The 8,718-nt window shown below is 36.4% G+C and overlaps 1 long non-coding RNA gene across 1 annotated transcript; it reads left to right on the top strand.

Moving 5' to 3' along the window:
- The first annotated feature begins 418 nt into the window (after nt 1–418).
- On the top strand, nt 419–2,805 carry LOC122069637. The gene is made up of 2 exons (XR_006137504.1): nt 419–647; nt 2,584–2,805. It is a non-coding gene; the product is annotated as an uncharacterized LOC122069637 (long non-coding RNA).
- Nucleotides 2,806–8,718: the final 5,913 nt, after the last annotated feature.

Genomic DNA, 8,718 nt, shown 5'->3' with positions numbered 1-8,718 from the left:
GTGGACTACCTTGGGTAGGAGGTAGGACAGCAGGGAATCCCATAGAAGATAAATGTTGGGATAGCCTCAGATTAATCGGTCAGCCGGTTGCAGTGGCAGAATGCTCAGAAATTTGTATTTTTCTCTGTGGGCCCCACTGCTTTGCAGGGTTATTTTACCCATTCTTACCATGGATTATGGCATGATTAAGGGTCTTAATGCAATTAGTTTCATGTTAAACCCTAATTTCTATAGTGAGTTATTTAAGTTAATTACTAAGGAAAAATGGTTTTTTTTTATTTTTTTTATTTTTTATTTTATAAAAGTACTTTGCCAAAACGACCTTCCCTCTTTATATATTAGCTCTATATAAAGAGGGAAGGTTGGTCACTTCCTTTCTTTCTTTTTCTGCTGAGAATAGAAAAAAAAAAGTAGAGAAGAAAAGAGAAGAGAAGGAAGGAAGAAAGAAGAGGAAAGGAACGAAGGAGAAAGAGAGTGCAGCAGCCCTCTCTGCTACTGCTGCTCCTACTGCTGTGGCTGCTATTGCTACTATTCATATACCCCTACATGCTGCCCATGGTGAGGAAATGCTGCCATGGCTGGAAATAGAATCCGGAGCTACACAGCTATGGGTGGACCCATCTGCATACTCAAGAATTGTTGGAAAGGTAAAACCCTAACCCATACTTGTGAATTGAGCTAGGGTAGTAATTGGTTAGGGGTAGGGTTAGTCTGAAATTGAAACTGGGGGTAAGGAATTGCTTGTGGGGACCTAATATAGCCTTCCACAGCAAAAGCCCCAACTGTTAGACCCAAGTGAAACCCAATCGGCTATAGGACTGTCCCAGAAACCCTAAACCACAGGGCTTTTCATAATTAAATGAAATTGGGTGAAATTGGTGATGGGAATTGCCCACACATGATCCCAATTTTACCCAAGGATACATGGAAGATTTATTGGCCATACCCAGGGAGTAAATTGGGTTAAATTAAGACCCAATGGATCTAATTTAGTGCTCAGAAACTCAATTTGAATTAGGAAAAAATTATTTGAATTGGGTAGGATGCATCTCAATTATCAAAAATTTCCCGACAAAATCCTGTCAAGAAGGGCAGGGATGGTAGGTTGCAAAAGGCCTATTCTGCCAGGCAAACCGGCCGGTTTGGTCCTGATAGAATAGGGCTATTAGAGGAAATTTAATAATGGTAGCCTATAGACTGTATTTGTAAGCCTCATCCTGTTCATAAATGGTTAAGCCATGTGAGGGCATAATTGACGACCTAAATAAGGAAAGAAAATGCCATAAAGGATGTTGGATTGTGAAATGTTAGTATTGCCCCTACCTGTGGTTGAAAACCTTATCGAAGTACATTCATGAGCCAAGGGCAGTACAGATATATCCAGTAGGGCAATTATGAGTTAAGCACCTATGGGTCTAAACCAGTAAATGGGCTCAATGGCTATGTTGGTTGAATAAATGACCTATAAGCTGCACTGGAATGCTAGCTAGTCATCTAAGAAGGAATACTGACTTGAGGTTAGTGCACACCTTATCAGATGAGTGTGGATTTCGGTATAAGAATTCAGCTAGAACATAGGAAGGAAAAATTTATAAATGATTATGGAAATAAAAATTTATCTACATGTGAATTGGTAATTTAGGAACCTGAAAATGTACCTGGTAAGGATACGCGTGAGCGGAATTCAGTGAAAGAATACCAAATTAGGAAATCAAGTGAGTGAGTGTTGGTTTATTTCACGGAGTGTTTGTTATACTATTTTATTTTTGCATGCACATGTCGAATGTGATGATCTCTGTGATGGATTTATTTTATATAAAGTTATATAATTTCACATGATGCATGTGTTTACCGACTTGGATGTGATCGAGATTTGTGGATGGATAATGTGATAGAATGTGGAAATAAGTGTAATATTGACGGTCTATGGCACGGTGTGGCCAAGGTTCTTTTGGGTACTGTGCTCAGAGGTCATTCTTACATCTATGGCCATAGATATGTGTGTGGATGCTATGGCTACTATGGATACATATAGATTACATATGGTTAGGGTCACATCCCAGTGCTATAACCCTTTACCAATAGAGGGTAAGGTATTCGCTAATCCCACTCGGTGGTTGGTCCCAGAGGATTACTATACTCGGATACGATGTACTATATCCTGAGAGGGCATAGTATGGTACAACGTACTGTATGTATGACTATTGAATAGCATGGGAGAACCGATGATGGCGTGGGATTCTGGATCATGTTTGTCAGGGGTTACTATTTAGATGTTAGCTGGGGGACCGAGGCTCTGACTGGAGCTGCTGACTCCTACTTTCAACTAGCTTATATCTCTGAGGCCCAACGTACAGGGTAGGAGATGTCACCTACGTTGTTTATAACACTTGTACCCACTTATTGAGATTAGTAATTTGAATGAAAATTATATTAATAAATAGATCATGTGGATTTTTGCATATGAGACAACTCTCATGATATTGAGAGCTTGTGTTGGCATTCATGATAAGTATGTGTGTGCTTGCATGCTCAGCCCTCACTGGGCTGTATAGCTCACCTCTCGTTGATATATGTTTTTAGATGGTGGAACCGGAGTTGAGATGAACAGAACATTAGTACGGTTGTGAGGCCGTGTTTGCAAGACACTTTGTAGCTGGATGAACACCTCTACTATTTATTCTTGAATTTATATTAACAATGGTTGTAAAGTTTATATTATTGCTATTGTTACCTGTGGATTCAATCATTACGGGCCTGTACCATTAATTAACAGTAACCATCATTGTAGTTGGTCACCACACATATTTATGCTTCCTATGGACTCTATATGCATACTCTGATTATGGTAGATGTTCTCAAGTGGTTGGTTACTACACTACAACCGTGCTCCTGGGTATTATTAGGCTGATTGGATTGGGAATCCAGTGTCGCATACCTAAGCCATATTTGGGGCATGGTGTGCCATCTTCTCCCTGTCTTTTTTTTTTTTTTTTTTTTTTTTTTTTTTTTTTATAACATAGGTTGGTTGGTGGAGCCAGGTGTACTAAGGTCTAATATTTGTAACAATAATTGATGCAGGGCATGACACAAAAGGGGAGAAGAATTAAGAGGTGCTTGTTGCCACGATTCTCTTGAAATAGAAAGAACAAAAACCAACATATAGGCTTTAAAGTTTAGACAATGCTGAGCTTCTTGGGTCCAACCAAGTTGCAATTCTGAATTCATTCTCTCCACTGAAGTTTTTATTTTTTTAAGCAATTAATTTTCATACGATGTATGATATACACCTTTGAAACGCATCAATTGATCAGTAAAACTAATACATTTCTTATTTGCCATATATTTCTGCTAGGTAGGCTTAAAAAGCTAGGTACAACAACACACGTGTATTCACACGGCTGCTTTTGCTATATATATATATATATATCAAAACTAAATAACATGAAGAAAGATTAATTGGTGATAACATGAAGAAAGATTAATTGGTGGACTTCAAATTGATGCTACATATACTTCCACCTAATGACGATCAAATAGTATGAATCTCTCTCTCTCTGCCACTAAACAAAAGTCACACGTTCATATTTACTAGTGTGTGTGTGTGTGTGTATATCCAACTATGAGAGTTAGTTTAGAATTGAAATTGGCCATTTAAATTCTGTTTTTGTTTCAAAAGCTAGAATCTTTTATCGATTTAGTTTCAGTTTTATGACTAAAATCGTTGAACCGGACTGAATTAGCTCTTTTTCAAATAGAATAAGGAATCGGTTAAAATTATATTCTTTTTTACTATTTCAATCAATGTAGATGATTTTCTATTCCTTTTTAATATTTGATAGAAGTTTGGTGCATCATAACCCTAACAAATAAGTGTTTTCTTTTATTAGTGAAGATGTTAAACCTAGCCCAAACACCTAAAATAGGACCTAAATTTAATACGAAACCAAATAAAAAACTGAATAAATAAAGAACTCAATATAAAACCAAATAAAAACGAAACGAAACCGAACTGATTCAGTTTTGGTTTTTAAAATGTGTTTCTATTCTTGATTTTGATCTCTTCGATTTTGATTTCTATATTTTGTATTTTGAATTGAATCAAAACCAAATCAAATAATCAAAACTGGACCAATTGACACCCTTAATTCCAACTATATATACCTCAGTTGGTTGCTTTTCTTTTTCTTTTTCTTTTTCTTCTTCAACAAAAATGGTTCAGTTAGGCTAAAACCCCTTTGAATTATCTAAAACCAATTAGTTGTAGGGACTTGTATTCATTTCATATATTTTGCAAAGAAGATGCTCATAATGGCTTGACATCATTGATTATTATGAGGGTTTGGCAGGGTTTGGCATTAGTTCATCATTTTGTCCGTCTAGTTTGGGAATCACTTTAGTTCATTGAAGATTAAAGGGATACCACTTCAAGTCAACTCTTCCACGAATACTAGTAGACAGTAGTGATCAGTGGCCACACTCGTCGAATACCCGACGCAATGAATCCTCTTATCTGGTTGTTGGAACATTCCAATCCAAGGGTGGCTGTTTAGGTTCCACAGCATAGCATTAATAACTTTCTCAGATCCCGAGGAAATTTTTGTTAATAATCCCAAACCCCAAGGGACTTTATGTAAATCTCCAACCATTTTAATGCATTGTTTAGCGAAAACAGATTATTATTAGGTTGTTAATAAGCCATTTTCAACCTACCCATTTCATAAAAATGGTGAGTTTCCACCCATGACCAAATCATTAGGTTAGATGATGGCCTCCACGTCTACTCCAAGTACAATAATCTTACAAAATAACCCTCTCTCTCTCTCTCATTTAATGCATGAGTAAAAAGAGTTTTTAAAACATTCCCTAAAAATTGATCATGGGGTTCGGACAATACCCATATGCAGGGACATGCCATGCTATCACGTCGGAGTAGGTTAGCCTGTTGGAGTTCCTAAAGTATCCTCGAAGCAGTCTCCACAGCCATCAGAATAGGAATTCAGGTCAAGTTTATGTCCGAGAGTAATCTCATAAGTCCCTAGTCCGTAGATTTAAAATCCATTTTCTCTCTCTGTATTTAATGAATTCTAAGTTCACGGATCATGGACATACGATATAATTCTTATACGTGAATCTGATCCGATTTCTCCTAATAGAAGCCAGGAGATCCTCACCAATTAGGGGTTCTCATATTGCACAAGCATTTCACAGTCAAGGGTAATGAAAGAATTTAAAATAAATATGCATTACACATGTTACTCTTAACATCCATACATCATATGCATCATGTAATACATAAAAGCATAAACTACCTCATAAGACAACAGATAGGCATATAAAAAAATGTGATCATATAAAATTGTCACACCCCATTTCCAGTAGACCCAACTTACCATTAGGAATACCAGTGGTGTGAGTAAGATGCTTATCCATCTTGCTAACCTACCAGGATCTCTAATAACAGTACCTTAACATTCACAATCTCACAACACGAATCAAACTAGTAGCAACAGAATCAGAATATAATAGTGGAATCATAAATTAAACGAGGAATCATCTAATCATACCATCAAATAAATCTTTCATTCTTTCAGTGGTTAAAAATTTATCTTCTTAACAAATCCTCTAACTCTCATCAAGTTAGTGAGATTAAGAAGGTGACAACCACTTATGTTTCTAAAGAAAGAACAGAAATTGAATCTGTTCACCCTCCATTTCAAGCCTTAAAAATAGGCAGTAATAAGATGTTTGTTCCTCTTAAAACTTCAAGCCATACCGCTTCTCCTCTGACTGAATTTCATCTTAGTCAAGTTGTTGAACAAAATAAATTTACTAATTTATGTCTTCAGTCTATTGGAAACCAAACTGATCATATTGAGAAGATAGTAGACTCATTAAAAGCTTCTACTCCATCTACCTCTCATGCTAAAATTGAGCATATCTGGCCAACTTTTTCCTCTCAACCTAGAAGCAAGCCAGAAACTGCTTCTCAACCAAAAAGCAACCAGTCTGTCTTATTCAAACCTCCCCCAACTTTAGATATCCCAAAAAAGAAAACTGAGTCTAACATTCTTGATGAGATTGTTACTCGACTCCAAAAACTCCAGGTATCTAAAAGTAAATTTGAAGAAAGACAAGCCCTAACTCTTTCTCTGGCTGAACCTTTTGATTCTGAAATTGAACTAGCAGAGAAAGAATTTCAGTCTATGCTACCTCAACAGGCAGTAGTTCTTAAGTCCCTTCCTCAACTTATTCAAGTCATGAAGAAAGCTTGAAAAGTTATGCCTACCGCTCCAACAAACTATTATTACCCTCGACCTTCTCCTGTTGACCTTCAATTTGAAGTAGAAGGAGAACCTGTAAATTTTTTGATCGATGGTAATACTATTTTTGAGTGAAATATTGATGGTTTATCTGAATATCAAATCATCAATCTTTTAAAATAAATGTTTATGTATGCTACAGCGGCAAAACTAAATCATTCATCTAATTCTGAGGTTGCTAAAATGATAGCAATAGGATTTTTCGGCCAACTGCGTGGTTGGTGGGATTTCTATTTGTCTAAGGAATTTAGACAATAAATTATAAATACTGTGACCCGTATTCCGCAACAACTTACTGAACAACTAGCTGATTCTAATTTTGCCCAGCGAACTGTTTATGTCGACCAAGAAGATGCGGTTAATACTTTGGTCTATATTATAACTCTTCATTTTGTTGGACCGACTGAAATTCTAGCTGATCGAACAAGAGAACAACTTATGAATCTTCGTTGTACTACACTATCTCATTATAGATGATATAGAGATGCCTTTTTTGCTAAAGTCTTTTCTAGAGAGGATTGCAACAATTTTATATAGAAAGAAAAGTTCATCTCTGGTCTACCTCCTTTATTCGCTCAAAAGGTAAGGTACAGACTTAAAGCAAAGCATAATGGCACTATTCCCTTTGAGCAATACACCTACGGGAAATTAGCTACAAAAATATACAATGAAGGTCTTCAACTCTGCATAGACCTAAAACTAAAAAAATAACTGTCTAAAGAGAGACAAGCTGGATTCAAAGAAGTTGGAGATTTCTGTGAACAATTTGGGTTTGAAAATGTTCGCTTTCCAGGTTCCAAGAAAATTCATAGGAAACTCTCTAAGTCTTCTAAGCCTAAATATCAGGCCAAACACTATAAAACTAAACCCAAGCGCTTCTTCAAGAAATGCTTTTCAAAATCTCGTCCTCAAAACACTTTTCCTAATAAACCTCCTGTTTGCTATAAATGTAAAAAAGTAGGACATTATAAAAATAACTGTCGAACTAAAGCTACAATCAATGCTTTAGAAATTGATGACTCTCAGAAGAAAAATCTTGAAAAGGTCTTGCTATACAGCTCTTCCGACCCTGAGCCAGACTCTGAGTCTAACTCAGATCAAGAAATTGCTCAACTTGAGTTCGATAGTGATTCTTCTGAGTCTAAATCTCAGACTCCTCATTATAGTTGTGATCCTTATTAGGCTATGCTAAAGGAAAATGGCTTGATAGCTCTCTCAACTGAGGAATCATTTCTTTTAAAGACCAATGACCAAGTCGTTGATCCTACAACTAAGGCTCAACTCTTACATGAGTATATCACCTTAGTTAAGGATAATACTAGGCCTAGCTCAGTTCCTCATAAGCCTGCGGTTCAAGATTATAGTTTTAAAACTATAATCAATTGTGTTAAAGCTACTTCTCACACCCAAGAACCTACTATTCAGGAACTTAGAAAGGATCTCAATGAAGTTAAAACTGAAGTTCGAGATCTTAAACAAAGAATTCAGATTCTTGAACTTTATAATGCACAACAGGTTATTGAGCAAGATTCTGACGAAGAAGCTTCCTTCAAGGATCTACTAGCAACTCAAAATATAGTAGCTAGTACCTCTGCAACTTCTGCTGTAGTTTCTTTTGATGACGCTCAAATCTTAACCATCTAACAAGTTCAAACTCATCGATAGCATGTGATGATTGACATCGCTATTAATCATGAGTTTAGCCTAAAGACTATTGCCTTAATCGATTTAGGCACAGATATAAATTGTATTAATGAAGGACTTGTACCTTCTAAATAATTTTATAAGACCACTCAAAAATTGGTTACTGCTGAAGGATATAGAATGTAGGTTGAGTATAAACTACCTTATGCTTTTATCTGTAATAATGGATACTGCCTGAAGACTCCTTTTATAATGGTAAAAGGACTCTCTCAATTTGTACTTCTTGGTGCTCCATTTCTGTCCCAGTTGTATCCATTACAAATTGACACAGACATTCGTTGGTTCAAAATCACCATATCACCTTTCATTTCATTGAACCTCCCAAGGTTCATATGGTAAATGAAATCCGGACTCAAATTCAGTCCAAAGAAAAGTTCATATTCTCTTTATCATCTGAAATCCAACAAAAGAGCATACAACAAAAAATTGATGGCTCTACTTTTCAAGTTCAAGTTAAAAACTTTCAAGCTCAACTTGAAAAGGAAGTCTGTTCAGATGTTCCAACGGCATTCTGGTCTAGGAAAACTCATATTGTTACTCTTCCATATGAAGACACCTTTTTCGGAAACCAGATTCCCACTAAAGCTCGGGCAGCTCAAATGCCTGATCATTTAAGGGAAACTTGTCAGAAGGAATCTCTGAACTTCTGGCTAAAGGTCTTATTAGACCAATTAAGTCTCCCTGGAGTTGC

The sequence above is a fragment of the Macadamia integrifolia genome, unplaced genomic scaffold, assembly GCF_013358625.1.
Source record: "Macadamia integrifolia cultivar HAES 741 unplaced genomic scaffold, SCU_Mint_v3 scaffold671, whole genome shotgun sequence".
NCBI classification, from domain to species: domain Eukaryota; kingdom Viridiplantae; phylum Streptophyta; class Magnoliopsida; order Proteales; family Proteaceae; genus Macadamia; species Macadamia integrifolia.
Note: the sequence above shows the minus strand (reverse complement) of the source record. Positions and strands in the feature narration are given on the sequence as shown.